Source organism: Protopterus annectens, chromosome 1.part0, assembly GCF_019279795.1.
Source record: "Protopterus annectens isolate FY-2018-M chromosome 1.part0, PAN1.0, whole genome shotgun sequence".
Classification (NCBI taxonomy): domain Eukaryota; kingdom Metazoa; phylum Chordata; order Ceratodontiformes; family Protopteridae; genus Protopterus; species Protopterus annectens.
The window spans coordinates 789,537,342-789,561,221 of NC_056725.1; positions in this window are offsets into that span (position 1 = coordinate 789,537,342).

Consider the following 23,880-nt stretch of genomic DNA (forward strand, 5'->3'; position numbering starts at 1 on the left):
CAACAGACTTGACAAAGATAAGTATACCACTTTTAAGGTGCTGTAGTAGTCTCCAAAAAGGTTGCTTCTTTACAAGGAAATACACACACACATACAGTTGTCAAGTGCAGGATTCAAAACCCTCTCTAATTACTTTATGATACTAGAGAAGTATGCATTAACACAACACGCTAGACACATTCCTTAGAGTTCTTTTTTCCACAGGTATATTTGTAGGATGGTGACATCATCAGACTTGACAAAGATAAGTTTACCACTTTTAAGGTGTTGTAGTAGTCTCCAAAAAGGTTGCTCCTCTACAAACAGATATACACACTCTCTCATACAGTTGTCAAGTGCAAGATTCAAACCTCTACTTAACTACTTTATAATACTAGAGCAGTATGCATTTACATGATACAGTATACACATTACTGGGAGCTCTTTTTTCCACAGTTATATTTGTAGGATGGTGACATCATCAGACTAGACAAAGTGGGTTACATTAGGTGACATTAGGTGGGCTACATAGAAGGAATTTCTAAACACTTTGGCAATGTGATAATCAAAGGAGAGTTTACTATCTACCTGGGTCCCCAGGGCCATAATTACATTCTCCATACATACTGGATTACCACCTATGTGGTAATTTGTGTGCACTTTGTTTTATCCAAAGGGGATGACTATGCATTCTTTTGCATTTTGCTTGAGGGCATTGTTTTGACACCAGGTATCTGTCTCTGCAAGACCCTTCTGAATGATGTCTGTGTCAGCCGTAGAGTCGATTATGGACCACAGTTAGCAGTCATCTGCAAACTTGTTCAGCTATACTCCTCCCATGCTTGCCTGTACCTCTGAGCAGTATCTACTGAACAGGTGGGGTCCCAGGACCAAGGCCTGTGGGATGCCATTTGTGACTGGTTTAGAGTCGGACATGGCACCCGCAACTCTGAACATGTGTGTTTGATCTGTGAGCCAGTTGGCCACCCATCCTGTGGCATAGCTGTTAATGTTCAAGCTGGTAAGGTTGTCCATGATGCCAGAGTGGGGAATGGTGTCAAAAGGCCTTAGTGAGGTCCAGGTGGGCTGTGTGGACTACTTTCACCTCCATCTATGTCCTTGGTAACTGTTTCAAATAAGTCAACTAGGTTTAGGAGGCAGGATCTGCCTTTAACAAAGCCAAGTTGGGTGGAGTCCAGTGTCTGGAGGTCCCCAATGTCCTGTTTATGGGTTCCATGATAATTTGCTCAATAGCTTTGCAGACCAGGCTGAGTAGGCCTATAGGGCAATGGTTTCCTGGTTCTATTGTGGCACCCCCTTTGTGGAGCTGGATGAATGTTGCTGTATGCCACTTTGGGTACATAGCCTGTGGTAAGGTTGAGTCTGGACAGTGAATGTAGGTAAGGGTGTAGTTCCTTTTGGGGCTGGTGTAAGTTGCAGCCTGGGACACCATCTAGTCCCATTAATGCTGTGTTCTTAGCTTTGGAGAGGGCTATTTTTACCTGCATGTCCATGAAGTCTGGGGCTCTGCATTCTTCTGGGATGGACAAAGGCCCCTTCGATGGTGATGGGGGGGTCTGCACTGAACTTGTCCCCCAGGATGTGGACAATGTAAGTTGGTTCAGTGTATTTTTTGCCATTTTGCAGTAGCTGACAGCATATTTGAGAGTTGCCACCTAAATGTTTGGTATAGCTAACGAAGGCTTTGTGGCTGTTATTCTTACATTCCTTGGCAATTTGTCTTTAGAAACTGGCCTTGGATTATTTTATGAGCAATCATTGTTTCTTCCTAATAATGATCAGTGATGCCTTTCCTTTTGTGAAGTTTGCTCTATCATGTGTTCGTTTCCTCCTTCTGTTGTATAGCTTATTTATGGGCGACGACCACCATATTGGTTTCTTATTTTTGGAGGAGTGCATCTTGGTTTTACTTGGGATGTCTTGATCCATGCATCCCTGTAGATGCTCATAGAATGCACTTTATAAATGATTCGGCAGATTGTATAGCATTATCCCATAAGGGGGCTTTGGAACTTTCCACTTTGGTCTTGGGAAGTGCGCAGTTTGCTTTTGAAAATGTCTTCACAGTGGTTTCTTTGACTGGGGGGGGATGTGGATGTCCAGTGTGATTACTTTATGATCTGATATTACCAGCGAGGGGTTTATCTCTGTTGTGGAACACTGGTATCCCATGTTGGTGATGATCAGGTCCAGTATGTTGTCACCTCTAGTAGGCATGGTGACCAGCTGTTCCAGGGTGTTCCAGTTTTTAAACTATAGGAAACATTGGGCAAAGGACGTTGTACACGAGTAATTCTCCCACTCAGTGTTTGGGTAGTTGTAATCTCCTAATATAATGGTGTTTGATAGGACCTTTACATTTTCCACTGTTCTCAGGAATACTGAGTGAGGTTCCTGAAACAAGGTAGGTGATCTGTAGCAGGCTACAATCTGATAAGCAGCTTTGCCCAATGTTAGTTGCACTTGCATCATCTCCAAGGCCTCATGCTGTGCCACTAACCTGAAGGTGTAGGTATCCATAAGGTAAATGGAAACACCCCTTCCTTTTGTATTTCACTCTGGGTTTTGGGGCTGAAGATCAGTGGGATTGTGAGTGTTTTACGTGGAGCATGTCCAACAGCTCTGTGTTTAACATATCTTTGTATGTTAGGCAGAGATTACCTCTGAGTAGGCGATATGCGAGAGAGTACAGCTGGAGCATTTTGAGACTGTCTGTGTACGGCATGTATTTCAGGCCGTGAATGCTCTTTGTGAGGTATTTCTGCAGGCTTTCCAGTTGTTGTAGATGACTTGTGAGGTACATAGCAAAAGGGGCATTGTACTCTATTATGGATCTAGTGAGTGATGAGTAGAGGGGAACAATGTCCTCTTCTATTCTGCATGAGACATCTTTTGTGATGAGGTGTGCCACATAGAAGGATTTCCTGACTACTGTGGGGATGTGATTATCACAGGTGTGTCCACTGTCCACCTGTGACCCAAGGTCTCTTATCACACTTTCAGTGTTAAGTATACTACCGCGTATGTTGTAGTTCATGGCTACAGAGTTTTTACCAAAGGGGATGACAATGCACTTATTGGTATTGAGCTTCAGGCCATGGCTTTGACACCAGGCATCTGTTTCAGGGAGGCCCTTTTGTAGGATGTCCACATCTTTAGTATTTACAGTTATGGCTCCTAGTTTGCAGTCATCTGGAAACTTCATTAGCCACAGACCTTCCATGTTAAAGTTTACTTCAGGGAAGTAGATACAAAACAGGACAGGACCCAGGACTGGACCCTGTGGTACTGCACTCGTCACTGGTCCAAAGTCATACATGGAGTCTGCTACTTTCACAGTGTGTGTTCTGTCAGTAAGCCTGTTGGCAACCCATCTTGTGACATAGCAATTTATACCTAGTTTAGTGGGTTTATCTATAATTCCAGAGTGGGGGATGGTGTTGAAAGCCGTGGCAAGATCTACATAGGCTGTGCGAACCACCTTACCCTTGTCTACGGTTCTGGTGACTGCTTCACTGTCATCTGTCATTTAGGAGACATGATCTGCATTTTACAAACCCAACATGGTTGTGGTCCAGAGTTTGGAGAATACCAATGTCTTTTTTTATAAGTTGTATGATGATACATTCCATGGCCTTGCAGAGCAGGCTCATCAAGCTAATGGGGTCCGTGGTGTCTCCACCCTTGTGTAGTGGGATAACCGTCGCTGTGCACCATTCAGTAGGCACAAAGCCTGAGGTGAGGCTATGACTGAACATGGTACGTCAGTGTGGTGCCTGTTTGTTCTGTAGTTTGTGTAGAACACAGACTGGGAAGTTATCTGGTCCCATGGATGCTGTGATACTGGATTTGGAGAGTGTTTTTTACCTGTGCAGCCATGATGACAGCAACTTTGCAGTCTTCCGTTATAGAGATGTGCTCTTTCATGGGTCAGTTGGGTCTGTATATTTAGTGCCATTGAGCTGTAACTCAGAGCAGATCTGAGTGTTGCCATGACATGGACCTGTCTGTTGGGCAGAGATCTCCTGAGTAGACAGTATGCAACAGAGTACAGATTGAGTTAAATTCAGTCTTGTTGCATGGGGCAACTGTCTGAGGCCAGTAATCCTCTTGTTGAGGTACTTCAGTGGTCTTTCCAACTGCTGCAGGTGCCTAGTCAGATTCATTGCAAGTGTGCTGTGGTACTCTCTGATGGGTCTGATGACTGATGAGTAGAGGGAACCTCCTTTGACCTACATGCAAAGACCTTGGCAGTTTGTGGGAACACATAGCATGATTGTCTGACCACTTTGTACATGTGTTTCTAGAAGTAGAGATGACTATCCACATCTGTCCATAGATCCCTTATTATCACCTCCATATTTAGGGTGTTGAAACCTATGTGGTATTTGTATGACTGTAGCTCGAGGCCATGATTTTGACACCACATCTGTCTGACTGAGACCCTTTTTAGGGATGTCTCTGTTGTCCTAAACATCGATTATGACAACTTTTTTGCAGTCATCCACAAACTTTGCTAAACATAGCCCTCGTGTGTTTGACTGTATTTCTGAAAAGTATACACCAGACAGGAGGGGTCCCAGGACTGAGAAATGGGGGACAGCAGTTGTTACCAGCTTGAACAGGAGACCACAATTCTTATCTTGTGTGATCTATCTGTGCCCCAGTTGGTAATCCATCAGATGACATACATATTTATGCACAGGTTGTTGATTTTATGGATACAACATGTGTCTGGGATGTTGGAAAAGGGCTTTTCAAGGTCTATGTGGGACGTGTGTAGCTCATTTCATTGATGTATGTCCTGGGTGACTGCCTTGAAAACAGTCTAGCAAGTTTGGGAACCATGATCTGCCCCTGACCAAACCAAAATTGGTAGGGTTGGGTGTTTGTAGGCTCCCAATAGCTCTGTTTATGAGTTCCATCATGATGGACTCCATGGCCTTGCAGATCAGGCTAAATAGGCTTATGAGACAAAGTTCCCATGGTGTGTTGTGCACCAACACTTGTGGAGTGTGCCAAATGTTGCTGTAACACATTCAACAGTTTCATATCCTGTACAGAGGGTGAGGCTCAACAGACTGTTCAGGTGCAGGGTCTGTTTGTTCTGGAGTTCCCTTATGACACAGCTAGGGAAACAATGTAATCCCATAGACGCTGTGTTTTCAGGTTTGGAAGGAGCTGTTTACCCATTCTATGTGTGATATCTGTGCTTTCACAATCTCCAGGTTTGATGATAGGGCCTTTTGTCAGTGAGAGGGGGGTATGTATGTATGAGCCTGTCTGACAGGATGTTGGCAATGTCAGTCATTTACAGTTTGCACTGACTCAGGACATAGATGAGTGTAAATTGCTATTTATGACATAGCGGAAGGAAGCGTCATGGTTCTCTATGGACTCCTTCACAGATTATTTTGCCAGAACATGGATTGGATAATGTCTGGAGTGCACATTGTTTATTCATGATACTGATTGCAAGTTTATCGATCTCCTTTGCTTTTTCACTTTCTGTGAACAAATTAAGTACTTGTGGTACATAGTTTGATTATGACAGGGTTCCAATATATTATATGTGTCTGTTTTCATATAACTGTGTGCACAAGGCAGGATTGGTGAATAGTGACAGGTTCCTGGGGTAAAACATATGCAACTGCCAGATATGTGTGGCCCACTGCTGTACTCAGACATGGCCTGTGTGAACATGCCCAGTATGACCTTTCAGTATGTTGTTGCCTGACATTTGCTTTGTTTATTTAAGTGTGTGAGCATGCCCAGTATGACCTTTCAGTATGTTGCTGACTGAAATTTGCTAAATTTGTTGGTGTGTGAGCACGCCCAGTATGACCTTTCAGTATGTTGCTGTCTGAAATTTGTTAAATTTGTTTAAGTGTGTGAGCATGCCCAGTATGAACATATATACTATATGTGTGTGAAAAATCAAGTTGGTTTCTACTTCAGGGCTCACCTTTGTGTTGTACATCAACAGGAAGCACGCTGTGCCTGCAGGGCTTCCATGAGTCACTTTGCATAGACTTATCAACATTCCTACATACAGGGTGGACAGCTATTATTTGTACATTTCTACCCAGGGGCACACCTGATTGTTACTGTGGGTGTACATAGGATGAGGAGTTCACCTGACACTTATACACCTTTGCTAGGCCTGCACTGCTATGTCAGGTACTCCATTTCAGTCTGTACTGTTGCCTATCGTACTGGCTTGAGGCATACTACTATACTACAGATCTTAGCTTCCAATTTCACATATATTAGTTTGTGACTTCATAGCCTACCCAACCCACATCACACTGCCTGGCCTGCTGTTATCTGTCTGCATAGGCCTGGGAGGAAGTTCAGAGGGCATGATACAGCATTTGTTTGTGTTTGCATTAGTGTACAATTGTCCTGCTGTGTCTGTGCCAGTGAAATGCTGTCATGGCTTAGTGGTTCAGTACTGTGATTGCAGTGCACAGTATCCTGAATTCAAGCCCTGTCACCACCTTTTATTTTCCTGCTGGGTAGACCTGACTGGTTAAGGAACAGTAAAGCAGGTGTGAGCGTGTTTACCCGACTTTGCTCGACTTTGCCTGACTTTGCCCAACATTGCCCAACATTGCCCAATGTTGCCCAACGTTGCCTGATGTTGCGCTAGTTTGCACGTTGCGCAGCTCTGCGCAATTGTGCTTAAATGTGCTAAATAGTGGTAAAATGTGCTTAGCACTGCTTTATATTGCTTAAAATAGGGCAATCATGCCTCAGGTGGTGCTGCAGGGCTGCCTATGTTGGATGCACATAGTACACTCCCTATACATGTTTGAAAACAGGTAGTGTCAAGTTAGGCATCCCTTTTATTGTACGTGCGAGTCAGAGACAGGTGTCATTTCCAGGGTTCCTACTGAGTCAGTGTATGTGCTATGCGTTGCCTCTTTACCAAAGCCAGGGTATACTGGGCACGCCTCCTTCTGCCTACTGGGGCAGGCTCAGGTTGTTCCTTCTCTGAGTTACGCTGTGCCTGTGCAGGCCTTGGCAATGGTGGGGGGCTGTTTGGCTTTGCCCCATGCTGTTCCTGCTGCAGCTGTTTTCGCAGGATCATATTGTGTAGCATGGCACATACCATGACAATTTGGGTACATGTAGTTGGTGAGTACTGCAAGGCTCCACCAGATGTGTCCAGGCACCGGAACCGTGACTTGAGCATCCCAAACACACGCTCAATAATGTTTCTTGTTTGTGTGTGTGCCTCATTATGAAGTTCTTGTTCGGGTGTGTGTGCATTTCTGATGGGTGTCATCAGCCACGGCTCCTGTGCGTATCCAGCATCCCCCACTAGGTGACCGCCAGGGATGTCCCCATTGGCAAATCTCTGGTACAACTGCGTCAGATGCCAGATGTGGGAATCATGATAGCTTCCAGGGCAGCCAGCACACACATTCATTATTATGCCCTGGGCATCACACACGACCTGGCAGTTGATGGAGGGGAAGCCCTTGCGGTTGATGTAGACCCTACCCCGCTCAACAGGTGGTGCTTTGATGTGTATGTGCATGCAGTCTATTGCACCCACTACCTCAGTGTATTCTGCTATTTGGTGGAAAAGATGCATATTGCTGACCAATGCCTCACTGGAATTGGGGAAATATACATGCTCACCGACATGTGCTGACATGGCATCCAGGAACTGGTGCAGTACCCTGGATGCTGATGCCTGTGAAACCCTCATTATATCACCAGTTCGTCTCTGGAAGGTACCTGTAGCTAGTATTCATAGGCCAACACATACCTTGGTGTCCACTGGGATGGGTTCCCCTCTGTTGGTTCTGTGTGTGAGGCGTGGCCGGCACAGCTCAAAAATTTGCTGCAGGAGGTCTCTGTCCACTCTATAGCGCTCCACTATCTCCAGCTCATGTAGCCCCTGGTAGGGTACCCTGGGTCTGTACACTCTTCTCCGTCTCCTCACTGTGTGTTGCTCAGCAGCATTCACAACATCACCACCCTCAGCACCTTGCACATGTTGGTTTATGATAGCAGTAGCAGCCCCTAACATTTTGTCTGACTTAAGCTTTTTAAGTTTTCACTCTTTGTATAGTGCAGTGTTGCAGAGTTCTTGGGAAAAAAGCAGGGTAGACTGCTGTTTGCAGAGTTTAAAGTGCTGGGCTGGGCTGGGCTAGTCTACTGCCTGTGTAATTGGCTGATTCTGATATATTTCACCTGGCAGCTCTGCTAGTTCTCCTTGGTTAACTTCCTACTACTTCTTTTCCTTCCTTTTCCCCTTTCTGTTTCCACAAGGGGCAGCGCCGCGCAAACAAGCGTACCCGCGTGCACACGCGCAGACACGCGAGTGCACGCTTTGTGCCCTTTGCAAGAGATTGCAGATATATCCACGGCGTACACCTTTGGTTTCTTGTTTTCATCTAGGACAACTGTAGACACGCCTCTTGCAATCCTGAGCAACTCAGGGCAAACACAAGCCACTGTGCTCCAATCAGCTTACAGTCTTTCAGACATACCCTCTCATGATGTCACCTATCTTCTACTCTACTACTCCCCTACTCCTACACTTACACTCTAGGGACATGGCTCACATGCAGGGGAAAATTGGGATTCACTATCCTTATCCTCATTTGCATAGGATTGCCTACTAATGCTTGGTTACATCTCTCACACTGAGCTTCCCCCCCTTAGCAACCACTACTCAGTGGCCATGTTGTTTTCAGCCTGCCATTCACCTGCATGGCAGAACAAGCTTTTTAGTGAAAATGCCCATTTGTGGCTATTTTTCACTTTTTTTCATTTTATTTAAAGCGCAGCACGTTTGCGCGCCGCTGCCTTACGCTTAAACATCGGAGATCGGGGGAAAAAATGGATTTTAAGGATTTACAACATTTGCAAATGCCAATGGCCTTATATTTGGCCATTGGCATGCTTCCTCAACTAGATGCATCCTTTATTTGGAGCTGTCATAGCTCTGTTTAACTATTTGCAGAACGGTACTCCGTTACCAATGGAGTACATTTCTGCAAATAACACTACTCTTCCACGGACAGGTTAGTGTTTCCTGGATCACAAATTTACCTCATTTGCATAGCTTTCAGCAGCAAATGAGATAATTTGCATACCATAACACTGTCCATGCAAGAGTAGCTTTAGAAGCTCTCATGCACCCCCTGCCGGCTATAGCTGAATCGCTCGGCAGACATATTGCCTGTCTGCCATCTTACACTACTCTTAGACTAAGCCTTCATGAATCTGGTCCACTGTTTGATTTTTACATTTAATATGTATTGGTTAAATTATGTTACACACTTTTCCAGTTCATCTCTGATTTACAAGTCTTGGGCAAAATAAGCAGGCCACAGTCCTTGTGGATGCAATGGACTTTCAAGTTCTACTACTACTGTTAAGAGAAACTTATTTTGTAAAAGCAGGTTCCCCAAAGTGAATTAATGGAATGTCGGGAGAGGACAAGTTCACCTAAACCATAGATTAAATAGCCTTTTCCTTCTGAGACTGCTGCAGGAAAAAGTCGTTTTATTCAATATGTGGAGGTATTGGAAATGGTTAAATTATATAAGCTAGCGTAGTTAGAATATTGGAAGTACAACATAACATTTTAGGAGTGCAGGGACGTAGCTCACACTAATAAATAAAAAATGGAGTTGATTTCCAGCCAAAACTGTATGCTTGTTTAGACAAACTGCATTTCTAGTCAAATTGTATGATGAAGTCTCTTTGTTAAAAGAAGTATTGCTGAATAGTACCAGTTGTGTGACTGCAAATTCTTGGTGTATTAATACACAAAGGAGAGATGAATTCATAATGGAATGTAATATCAATGAAAAGGCAAGACAGCTTCATACACATGCCCAGGGTCAGAGCATAGAACTGAATGTAATAAACAAATGTGAGTATTAACATCAGACTTATTAACTTTCAGTCACATAGGAACAATAAGTACATGTTAATAGAATATATAAAAATATACAAGGAAAGCTTGAAGTAATTCAGTCTATAACTGAACCCGACTGCTTGTGATATCACAGTGACTATGCTATCAGATGTGACGCTGAAACTGAGACCTGCACTGACCCTATTCATATATACACTATGTTTTTGTAAAACTACAGCCCAAATGATACAAAATTAAGTAAAACTGTGCTTATTGAGACTTGATCAGCTAAATCTCAGTCATCTGCACGTACCCTTGCTCTTTGCTGAAAATATTGATCTGTGTTTGTCTTATGTGTATCAATATCTTGCTTATGCACTATGCCAGTGGATTTTAGAGCTTTTCACGTCTTAAGACTGGTTTGTTTTGCAGAACAAGATGCTTGACAACATCTGTAAGCTAAGAACATTAACCATATACACCTGCTGTGCTCCTCATGAAGGCAGGAATGGAAAACACAGTTCCTGCAGAACGTACTTCTAAAAGTAGTTTTCAGCATTCGTGACTCTCCAGAGATTTGCTTTTGTGTTTGCCTTCAACAGAAAAAAAGTGATGACAATAAATGCTTGGACACGCTTAGTTTCTTTTTTGCATGCTTATCCTTGGTACCCAGCTGGGACTGGCGTTTCCCACCAGTAAGACATGATTGGCTGCCATCTAAGACACTGAACAATATGCTAGGAGAAACTGAAAAAGGCCGACAAGGAAGATTTCTCTTCTGTTAAGAGCAGAAATACTCTGTGCTCTCTATCTTGTGATGGAGGTCAGAATGGTTACACTGGCACACCACTCAGCAATAGAAAAGCACACATATTTATGTACTAGTATATAGAAGCATAGGAGCAGTTAATTGCATCACTGGGTGTTCATGAAATCAGGGAAAAGGCATATGCTACAAGTCCTAATCCTGGCAATATAACTGTATGGACTTTCAGGCTATGTCACCACAAGGCTTAAAACAACTCATTCTGAGAATGACACAAATGCATTCATCCTACTAATGAGGAAACCTATTTTCAATGGTGAGATGAAATACTATAACTTACATTTTTTTAATTTATTTTGCCCCACACATTCTAATAAACATTCTATTTAATCTTTAAAAAAGAGTGTTTATTCTTAACCTAAACCAGCTGTCTAAAGATTTGATTCTTTAGGTGATTTTGTATAACATTTACATCAAGAGTTTCACATCTACTGACTATTACACAAAATGCGTACCCTATCACTTTGAAATTTAAAGCTTAACAGATTCTATCAGTTTGAATTGGGAAGCTTGACTAATGTATTTGTTCATTATACCAGGAAAAAGCTAACAGTCTATTTGACCAGCATGTAGTATGTTCTAGTACATAATCAGTGTAATAACATTTGTGGCATCAACACATCTGTCAGTCTCCATTCTGTCATTTCTTAATTTCTATACAGAAATCATAGTAACTGGTGAGAAGCACACAAAAATAAATTTAACACTTAATATGCTAAAAACGCTCTTGCTAAACTTAACAAAGAACTTAACAAGGAACTTTGAATGCTCATAAAATCAACTAAAGACATATCTGAGGTGAAACTAGCCAATCAGATGAAGGATAATGGCAAATCTTTCAACTATATTAGAAACCCCAGAAATCATGTACAGCATTATACAGAGATAATAGTAAAATATATCACATACTTGGACCCAGAGAACATATCCAATCTACTAGCAGACAAATTCAGCTCAAGCTTCACCCTCCCTATATTCTCAGTTCACATACCTCATCCGTTCCTTCCCTTCAAATCTCCCAAGAACAAGCCTTCAAGGCCCTGACCAAGGCCAAGAAGATTACTTTATGGGTGCCAGGTAATACACTGGGCTGTCTAAAGGTCAACCTGAAATAGAGCTTCTCAGACCCCCTCCATAGGATAGAATATTTAATATCAGCCTCCAAACAGGCTACATGCCAAATAAATGGAGGATAGCAACAGTTCTAACAGTCATCCCCTTGCACAAAGATGGGGCTTCAGTCAGAGATGCATACACCTGACCATCTTCACTTGTAAGGCTATGAAAATGATCTTTATGGTATAAATAAATAAGGACATAGGCAACTTAGAAACTCTAGGCCAAAGCCAGTTTGGATTCTTTAAGGGCAGATCCTGATTACTTAATCTGGTTGATTTGTTCAAGAAGGTTACTGAAGTAATGAATGAGGGCAAATCCGTACACAACATACCTGGACCTTGCAAAAGGTATTCAACACCATCCTACATTCAGGCAATGTAGGTAAACTCTTCTAGTTAAACATAAATCCCTATATTTTTGTTAGATAGCAAATTAGCAGACAATAAATAAATAAATAAATAAGTCAATAAATAAATAAACTGGAAATTTGGGTGGGCAGCTCTAGATCCTAGAAAAGAAGCGTTTCTTATGGTCACCCCAGGCTTCAGTCCTTGTGCCAATGATCTGTGGTAGTTACTTCTCAGAGTCAAAAGCAAATGTTAGTGAATATGGACGGCCAAGCTGCAGATGAATGCAAACTTGGTGCCAATATAAACTCCACAGGGGACACCTAGATCCTCCTAGAGGACCTTTAAAGAGTCTGAGTTCTAACATTTACTGTTGGTACAGTGCAGCTTTTGGTATACTGTGTTCAACACAGTGTATGAGCACAGACGAAATGAGGTACTGTCCAGTCACTGAGATTTAACAGATGAGACTCACAAGTTTTTTTTTCTTTGAATTATGCTGCTGCTGTAGGGACTAGATCAGTATGTGCAACTGTTTAGTTTTGTGTCTCCATGTAAATCTGACGAGATTTCATGAACTAGTGGAATTAAAATTTGTTCATGCTTATCAAAGAGCCATTCTTATGCATTATCTCACCACATGCTCCTTCTGAACTTCTGCTAAACGTCCTAATCTTGGTATGCATAGTTTCTAGAGGATAGGGCTTTTTTGCTCTTTTCACGGTTGTCCATTCCTACTGTGATAATGACTCACAGGTTCTTGTTCTAATGCGTTACCTTGATTCTTTTCCTCCTATCCAGGACTGCTTCTCACCTGCTGTGGTATTCCTTGCATTTCTAATTCTCAACTTCATTTCACAGTTTTCACCACAGTTGTTGTGTGCCTTACATCTCTCTTTTGTATTAAAGCTACCATCTACTGCTATTACCCAGTTTTAATGCTATCCCTACGTAGACAGATTCTGTTCTTTGTGTTTGGAAATATGCAATTTGAAAATGCATGGAAGATCACTGGTCCCAGGACTGATGTTGTGCAGACAGCTTGCCTTTCGTACCCTGTGTAATAACAGAACAAATTACTATAATATGAATACCTGACCATAGTCAGGCATTCATAGTATAGCAATACCTGACTGTAATCAGGACTGGACAACAGTCCACTAGCCCTACACAAGGCCTCCTTGAGCTTTTAGGATGCAGTGTAGTGTTCAAATAACCTTTTCAGCTCAGTTCTTTATGGTAAGGTCTATAAAAGGAGTAGATAATGCACTATACTAAAGGAAAAACTTATTTTAATACACTGACGCCCCAAGGAATGCCTTTAACTGTTTTTTTAGTAATATAGCAGGCCATTCCTGAACAGCCTTCATCTTGTCAGGCTCTGGCCAGATGCCAAAACCTTACCACCTCCTACCTAATGACCAAAGTAGGATTCTACAGCCATTCCTCTCTGGTACCTGTTTCCTTTTCTTGCCTTGCCCTTTTTATTCTATTCAGCACCTCCCTACTATGTTGAATATGATCCTACCAAGGCTAACTATAGATACCAGTATCATCCATATAGGTAGAAACAATCTCCAGCTCCTACTGGGATACAGTCTATCACCCTCTGGAAAATTGCTTGGCCATTTTTAATCCCAAGAAGCATTTTTATGTATTCATACAACCCAAAAAAATGCAACATAAGCAGACAGTTTCCTTGATACAGATGCAACTAGCACTTGCCAGTAAACCTTAGTCATGTCAATAGTAGATAACTCACAGACTTAGCCTCACCAAAGATTAATTTGTTCTAGCATCTGTCTTAGGCTTGGAATGAACATGCTTCTGTGTGAGTACTTATGTTCCTATAGTTTATGCAGAGCCTTTCTTTTTTCATCAGCACTGCTGTAATGCACAGGGACTGTTGGTTTCCTGGATTGCCTCCACATTTAATGTCTTCGGCTCCTCCCATATCAACACGAACCAAGTCCCAAAAAATCCACAAGGTAGCAAAGGTAGAAGGATGTAGACCAAATAATCCAATAGTTACTTCCACAGAATACTTTATTAAATACGAAAAACAAATACAAACGTGAAATCCATCAAGCGCTTTCGCCTGAAACACTGTCAGGCTTTTTCAAGATATTCACAAACAAGACAATACCTTGCTTTAAATAATACCTTCAATAAACCTAAATTACAACTTGCTAAAATCAATTAAAACAATCATATCCAATTAAGGAACTAACTAAACACATTTAAATATGCTTATATATCCATGCCTGTTGAAGAACCTAAGGGAACCAATTCGCTGATATGTATTATACTTTTAAAAATTTTACGATACATTTCTTTACATAAACATTTAGTTAAGATGTTTCTTATATCATTTATGAATATAAATATAAATATAAATATAAATATAAAAAATGGGGAAATGTTAAATGTAATATAGTAAACACTGAAAATATATTATATATGCACTGTAAAACATATAGCTATTAAAATACATAACATATTTTCATTACTTTTAAAAACTAAAAGTTGATTTTAAAAGTTGTGAAATCTGATAAAAATATGTAAATGTATAATTAAGTAAATATAAATACATCTAAAAATATATATATAAATAATATAAATAGCCTATGAATTACATAAATATATGTATCAATATACAAATCCATATACTAATAAATATAATTATAAGTTAATAAATGTGTATGTAAATTATAAATTGTTCATTATTGATTATTAATGTCAAATACTAAGTCTCTATCCTAATAAATGTACAAAATAGTATATTCAAATATATGTATATGTATCAAATCTCAGAATAATAAATAAATTTGAATTAATTACTTGTAAATGTATAAAATGTTGATAAAATGTATTAGGATCTGTTAAAATATAAATATAAATATGTTCAAGACTACTTAAAATTAAAAGGGGTACTGCATACTCAATATACATAAAACGAAGACTAGACCTTGTGTAATTTGTGTAAACACCAAATGCATAAGTAATGTGAAAAATATAATATGAGAAGTGGAATAAACTGAGGTAAGACTGCTTGTAAAACTTATACAAGGTACTAACCAACTATAGTAACAATGTGTTAAAACTATCTGGCAACCAGATAATAATATACTAAATAAAGGAAATAATGTTTGTTCAAACTACTGAGTAAAAGCTAAAAGTGTATATTTGTATATGTTTGTGTATAAATAATACACCAGTTGCATGGAAGATGTAGTATTAAAGCCACGCTCGCCTTAGTTTTAAAACACTACTAATACTAAGTGTATCATTTAATCCAGGTGATCTGGATGCATTAAGTCTTAGTTGCCAAATCAATTCTTTGTACTCTAAACTAGCCTCCCAGTCACCACCTCTCGGGTTCAACGGTATTTGTTCAAGTATCATATATTTCAATGACATCTTTGAACAAACCAGAGAGTGTTTAAAAAAAGCATTAGATTCTTTACCTTTTTGAATATCGTATAAATGCTCATATATTCTTTTACGTAACATTCTCTCCGTTTTGCCAATGTAGAAACTGGAGCAGAACTGACATACGCCTAAATATACAATGCCTTTAGTTGCACAGTTGTAGTAACATCCTGACTTAACTTTGTACTTTCTTGATGGAATGTAATAACTTCCACTATTCATTATATAAGGGCATTGTTTACAGGTGTTGCATTTATATGTACCTGTTTTAGAATCTTTGAGCATAGGTAAATTCTGTTGTTGCTTCTCAAAAATACCTTTAAGATTAATACCTTTCGCCATTACAAATGTTGGTTCTTTTGGTAGAAATCTACTAGTTTCTTCATGTAATCCTAAAATTGGCCAGTACTTCAAAACCGTGTTCTTTATCTTGGAAGAATCGTTACTAAATGTATGCACAAATAGACCGTGTGTTCCTGAATGAACTGCCTGGTTAACCGAGGGTAAACTGCTTCCACCCAGGCCAAGCAAAGGGAAATATTTATTCTCCCTGTTACTTCTGACTTCTTGTAGCATTATCTCAATTAGCTGCCTTGGATATCCTGTTTCTAAGAAGAGGTTTACTAATAAGTCTACTTCTTTATTGAACAAAATATCAGTGCTACACATTCTAGAAGCTCTGATAAATTGCCCTTTTAGTATACCTTTTTTTTGTGAGTAAGGGTGCCCACTACTGAAGTGAAGATATGCATTTGAAAATGTACTTTTCCTAAAAATAGATGATTGAAACATACAACTTTCAAGATTTTTAGTTAGGAGAACATCTAAGTAATTCAAGGAACAATCACTAATGCTAAATGTGAATTTTAAAAAACGTGTAGTATTGTTAATGTGTACCAAAAATTCATTAAGATCTTTCTTACTACCCCTCCATAGGGCACAAATGTCATCTAAAAATCTTTGGTAATGTACAATATTGTTTACCCATGGGGGTGTGAAAATGTACTTATTCTCCCAATAAAATAAAACAATATTGGCATACGACGAGGCACAAGGTGTGCCCATGGCAACCCCTTTTCTTTGCTTAAATATTTCCCCATTAAAATAGATAAAATTATTATGTAAAATGGTTTCCATAAATTCCACCAGAAGGTTAATAGTATTTGCACTAAAATCAGAATGTGTAATAAGTATTTCCTTAAACCATTCCAACCCGATGTCATGGGGAATGCTGGGAAACAACTCAACTGCATCAATTGTAACCAAGAAGTCGGTTTCTTCATAAAACTCATTTTTAATATTTCCAAGGAACTCCCATGAGTCCTTACAAATGTGCTTAATAGATGTTAATAACTTCTTGAGAGATATGTCAATGAATTTTCCCAATGGTTCCGTGATACTACCCGCTCCTGCTACTATGGGTCTAAACTTTAACGGGTACAAGCCTTTATGAACTTTGGGAATACCAAAAATGACTGGGGTGAGGGGTTTGTTGACAAACAGGAAGTTATATAATTTTTCATTGATTACTCCCTGAAAAAGATGGTCCTGCAATGTATACTTTATTTTAGTATGTGCTATATTAATTTCATTCAATGAAATAGAACTGTATTGTTCAGTATCTTGCAGAATGTTGTGTATATTTACCTCATAATCATTTGAATACATCAATACAACACCCCCACCCTTGTCTGGTTTCATGACTCTAACTTCTTCCTTCAACAATTTGATCAAAGAGTAACACTCTGGAGACAAGTTGTCAGGTTTGTTATTAGTCTTAAAATCATAATTTCTTATATCTTGTTCCACCAATTCCTCAAATATCCTTAAAACCGGGTGCATCGGTGGGTTAAAGGTGCTGGATCTACTAAACAATTCTCGTGTACCTGCTTGTCCTTTAAAAAATAGATTCAGGTTTAACTGCCTAGTAAAAAGTTTTAATTCTAGAATATTTTTGGTAACATCCATAGGTTGAGTGGGGACAAAATGGAAACCCTTTGAAAAAAGCTCAAAGTGTATGTCTTGTAGTGGTATCTCCGTGTAATTATATGTTGTAAAATTAGCCTTTGTTGAGACTACATAGGGTACAGGATCAACGTGCACCTCATTTGTGGGAACTACCATTACTGCATCACTAACAGTTATCCCCGTGGTTTCCCCCATCTCTGCTGTTGTTGGGGTTGCCCCCTGTTCCCCTGCCTTCCTTGGGGAAAGTAAAAAACCTGGTGTGCATTACCGTTGTGTGTACCATTGTTGTTGTTATTATATTTTTGTGCTATACGTTCACTTCTCCTAGGAACTTCTTCCGGTAGTGGTGTAGTGTTACCAACATTAATGTTTCTACTACCTGCCTTATTATTAAATTGCTTATTAAACCATCTACCCTTAGCTAACGTTTCGTAAGCAACACCATTTTTATAATCATTCAAGTCTCTTTCCAGTTTTCTAATCTTTCGATCCATAATTCTACAACAGTATTGGTCAACTTCATGAAAAACTGCATCGTAATCTTTTTTAACACATGAAAAGTTAACATCACAAACAATTGTTTCGTTTAACTGATTTAAATCATATAACAAAGTCTCCATTTTGTTCTCATAGTCCTTGATCATAAGCTGAATCATTTCAAGACCCATTCTGTCGAAAAGGTCTGTAAGTTCTTTTAAAAGTACAGACCCTGGTGTAGCATTATTTGGGAATTTATTAAAACGGAGTCCCTTAGGAACCCTTTTTACACGAATACATTCGTGTAAATAATCAATTTCCAATTGCGTTGACTTGTAAGCATACAATTTATTATTAAAAGATGCAAAATTACTATCAGCTTCATTAACCACTGGAAAATGATCTGGAACAGTACCTTGTTCAAAAGCAAACTGCTTGTTAGTCCATGCGTTGAAGTTGAATGTATTTTGGTTGTTTCCTCCTATTTTCATTGCTCCCAAAGATTGATTATTTGTTGTATTTTTGGAAACTGCACCGTTACCCTATCCTTCCTTATTGGAATTTAAGTTCCATAATTCTACATTCTTTGTTATTATTTTGTCCGAACCATTTCTTAACCCAGCTCCCAGCTGCTGGTTATCCGGAATCTGGTCACTGATATCAGCGTTGTTTGTCTTCGACGTATTAGTCAGCTGTGTCAACAGGCAAATTACTTGTCGGAACTCAACTCTTGTTACCGGCACGTCATCAGGAACATCACGCAGAATCAAAGGAGTGTTGAGGAAGTTGGACTGGTCGTTACCTTCTGCCATGGTACTACACGTAAAAAACACGAACTAAGTCCCAAAAAATCCACAAGGTAGCAAAGGTAGAAGGATGTAGACCAAATAATCCAATAGTTACTTCCACAGAATACTTTATTAAATACGAAAAACAAATACGAACGTGAAATCCATCAAGCGCTTTCGCCTGAAACACTGTCAGGCTTTTTCAAGATATTCACAAACAAGACAATACCTTGCTTTAAATAATACCTTCAATAAACCTAAATTACAACTTGCTAAAATCAATTAAAACAATCATATCCAATTAAGGAACTAATTAAACACATTTAAATATGTTTATATATCCATGCCTGTTGAAGAACCTAAGGGAACCAATTCGCTGATATGTATTATACTTTTAAAATATTTAACGATACATTTCTTTACATAAACATTTAGTGAAGATGTTTCTTATATCATTTATGAATATAAATATAAATATAAATATAAAAAAAATGGGGAAATGTTAAATAAATGTAATATAGTAAACACTGAAAATATATTATATATGCACTGTAAAACATATAGCTATTAAAACACAACATATTTTCATTACTTTTAAAAGCTAAAAGTTGATTTTAAAAGTTGTGAAATCTGATAAAAATATGTAAATGTATAATTAAGTAAATATAAATACATCTAAAAATATATATATAAATAATAAAATACACAGACAACATATAGTCTCATAGAGGGAAATTCAAATCTAAATTGTAAACAGACAGTTATCTTCAGAAAAATACTAATTTAAATCTAGTAGGTACTACTTCTATCTTCTAAGTATAATGTGACTAGAGCTATTACTAATCTGTAAATATTTTTATTAGATGAAGATAACACAGTCACATTTATACAGACATAAGCTTATAGTGACACTAGGAAGGTGGCCATTTTCTTTTTCCTTAAATGTCCATGCAAAACTTCTTTAAACATTGAATTCCTACTCCCTGTCTTCTTCTGATTTCAGCTAAAAGAATGAGACTACCTGGTGCCTAGTTCTTAGTAACAAGGGATACATTATTTGCTGACGATTCAGAGAGGCATTGTGGTATGAATCGATATCAAGAGATGTTCAGCTGGCACACTTCTGTATTTGTACTAGCTCCCTGATCTTTTCATTTTCTGTTATGTCAGTATTTTAAATCTGTGTACTTAGATATCCACACTTTGAAAACTTCAACCCAGTAAAGGTAAATTGCTTCCCTAGGAGATGTTCTGGCTTACTATACTCCAGACCCTGACTAATGAGTGATTGTGTGTGTTGGGGGAGAGGGGTATATGTGCATCTATGTGTCTGATTATTTATATATCTGAAATCAGTTTCATTTTTAGATTTGTTTTCCTATATACTGGGTGAATACAATTATGTGCACCTTAGTTCTTTATAGATTTTTTTTCCACATCACTTTCCAGCTGAGATTATCTCCTTTATGTAATCAGAAAGTCCCTTTTCTCTCCATTGCATGTTTTAATTCTTTCTTTTTGTTCTGACATCCTTGCATGCACTTTTCTTTATATGTTCATAGTCATTCTCCACATTTTATGAATCTTCTCCTCTTCTTTACAATCCTGACATAGTTTATTTTATTCACATTCCTCCTCTTTTTTGATGTTATTTGCTGAATCACAAGAATTAATAACTCTTTGGTTACTCTGCGTTCTCCAGAATATGTGGCTCACACTGATGATCACCAATGGCCACTACTGTATTTTTACTTTTCATTTTAAGAATGAAATGTAGTGCTTTCATCCACATAGGACTTCTTCAGACTCTGATTGCATCCACAGTTCTTTTCACCTTAAAAACTCATTTTACCAGTTAAGTGTAAGAATTCCATGATATCACCTAAAACAAAATAAATGAAAATATATAAAAAACACATAAAACTATAAAATATCCATCTCACACTCTCGTTAACTACATTTTAAAAAGGTGTTACTATATAACCATGTAAATCCCACCATTCCTCTCTATCTGGTTGCCAATTTATATGCTTTTACAGCTAGCAAAACTAGCAATAGAAATGTGTTTATTAATAACTGCTAGGTAGTCAGCCCATAACCTTAACTGCCACTGTAGTTCTTTTAATTATAACATGTTGTCCTATGGTCTTCTCTTCGGATTCTTATTTACTTTCTCTAAAATACAAAGATACAAATTCTTTAAAACTGATATATCCACTCCTATGCCTTGTCTATGCATTTCTGGTCCCCTCCTTTTATGTTGCAACAGTGTTCATAAACATATTTATAAAGGGGATATTCCATTTTCCCCACATACAACACTGTCCAGATAAACTGTTGTATTTGTCCCACAATTATAATTTCCATGACTGCTTACTCTCCTATAATCTTCTACTCTCACCATTTTACCCTGAAATATATGCTTGGACTGAATTCATGCACGGGATTCAATAAACTTCCATGCAGAAATAGCTTATTCCTGCATGGAAGGGATTGTTCCCATTAAGCACAGTAGTGTGCAATGCATATTCATGAAGGCATGCTGCCATGCTGCAAAACGTACACAATTCTGTGTACGAGTGCAGGGGGCTTGTCTGAGAGCAGTGCTCTCACAATACACATGCCCCCCCTGCACACCAGAATTGCTGTTCAGCAATTTAAAATGACAGAGAATGCTCATAACACCCCAAACTTGTCAGGGTAAGAAAACTGGTCAAAGCCATAAGGGACAATCGACCTTACCAAGGCAAAAGTTGATAGAATAACAGATTCAGCATAAGCACATAGAGCACACCTCCCGACCAGTCAGAGTAAGGAATGTGGACAAAGCCATAAGGGACAATTGTCCCACAAAGCAGAAAGTTGATAGACTAACAGGTTCAGCATTAGCATGGATATTCTGAAGGGTACAAATAAAAAAACACAACAAATACATTTTTTTTATATATGAAATAATGTTAAAGCATACCTGCATGGGTGTGCCCATTGCTTAGCTATGCTTAGTCCAGCTTAAACAGCACAAGAAGTTAAATAGCAAGAGACATCCAATATAAATAGTACTGCAATAGTGTAGTGCTTAGAGAGTACGCTTTATAAGCAGCCATTCCCAGCTCGATTCCCCACTGTAACCACTTTGCATTTTACGTGTGAAAGCAGTATATAAACATTTGTTTTGATAATTAGCGATTAATTACATATATTTGTTAACCAGAGTACTGTAGTAGGTTCAGATTTGAGGTGCCAGTTTAATAAAGTTGTGAAACCCTCATATAAACACAAGTGCCCCATACAGTATAGTCACACATGAATAAATGTAATGAAAGCAAAGTGGGGAATGTCAGGGACAGTAAACAGATTTATAATATGTAATGAATGATGAATCAATCCCATACAGCAGATAGTCTATAAAATAAAAAATAAGCAATATTAAGCATTGCACAGTTCTGCTTACCAGGTGTAAGCATTGTGTAAATATGACTGCCAAGCAATGAGTAGCCCAGCTAAGTGGATTTGCCCATTAGTAAGCACTGCTGAACTTGCCCCTTTAAGCACTGCCAACCTTAGCTAAGCAGGTTTGCCCATAGCTTAGCTTAGCTCAGCATATTCAAAACTGTCCAATCACGGCAAAGAGTGGGAAATCATCCATATTTAAACCCCGCAGGTGGGAATACAGCTCATAACTGGTTGCAGCTTCCCACTGTAGGCAGTATGGTAGGTGTTGGTGAGGGCATGCACTTCTGGCAGCAGCGCTGGGGAATACAGGAGTCTAAGGTCATGGTAGGACTCCTGGTAAATAGCCATGATGAGAAACTGCTGCAGGATCAGTACCAGGGCTCCCAGTATAAAGTGGAAGCCTGGGACCCTCTTGCCCATGATCTCACTAGTGTCACTGGTATCCCTCGGATTGGTGAGCAGGTCCTGCACCACTATGCCGATTTGAAGCGGAGGAAGAGGGAGCTCTTGGACAAGTGGATCCAAGAAGAAAGGCAGAGGGTTGATGTCCCAGCAGTGTGTAAGTATTCATATCAATAACTGTTTACCAAAGTCCACCCTGTGTATGTGATGGATAGGTTTGCCTATTCCCTTTAGAGCTACAGCTGAGCGGGCTGTGAATCAGGAAGTACATGCTAGTAGGTTGTAAAGGCTGCATCGCAAGGCTGGTGAGTAACAATCCTGCTTGTAGTAGTCATACCAAATAAATATAAAGAAGTAGAAATTCATCTGGCAGTATAAAAACTGTGTATGGGTTGTACTAAATAAACCAGACAATATGACAGTAATAGTCCCATATAGGTGATATTTAAATAAAACCCTAATTACCTGGCAATAAAATTCTAAATCCTGGACTGGTTGTGTTTACTCTGGTATTTTATGGCATTTAGTGTTGCATTCTCTGAATAGTAATTTTGTGTTAACCACTGTTACCCACACTGTGCTACATAAAACATATGTCTAGGAATGTCTGTATAAGACTGTTGTAAGTACAATGTCAGACTGTACAACCAAGAGAGACTTAGAAAACAATGAAAAAACTGATAGCAGTTTCTGAATAGCTCACTCTGGTGAAACACAAATTGCTGTATTTTTAGCACACGCAACCATGGTTCGAATCCTGGGAATGGTACTAAGCTGTATGCATAATCATACCTCTAAACTGTACAGATTTTCACTGAATGTCCAGATAATTGGCTCATATTTTTGGCCTGTTCCTCTTTCTCCCTGGCAAATCACTGGGATGATCTCAGAATTGTAGTCACTAAACAATGGCATACATTTGAGTTTCAGACTTCTAATTCTTCAGAAAATGTATATTAAAGCAAATCCTGTTACTTTAGCAACTCTAAGTTTATAAGAGCAATATGCAAAATATGTCCCTATTTGTACCTCCATATTGTTAAGCTATGTCCAGAGTTTGTGCATTAAGAGATTGAGAGGTATGTATATAATTTTAACTAGGAATCTGGGAATATGTGCAGAAACAGTCAGGTAGCGTTAACAAACATTCCCCCCACTGGTCTTTCAGATAAGAAAACTGTA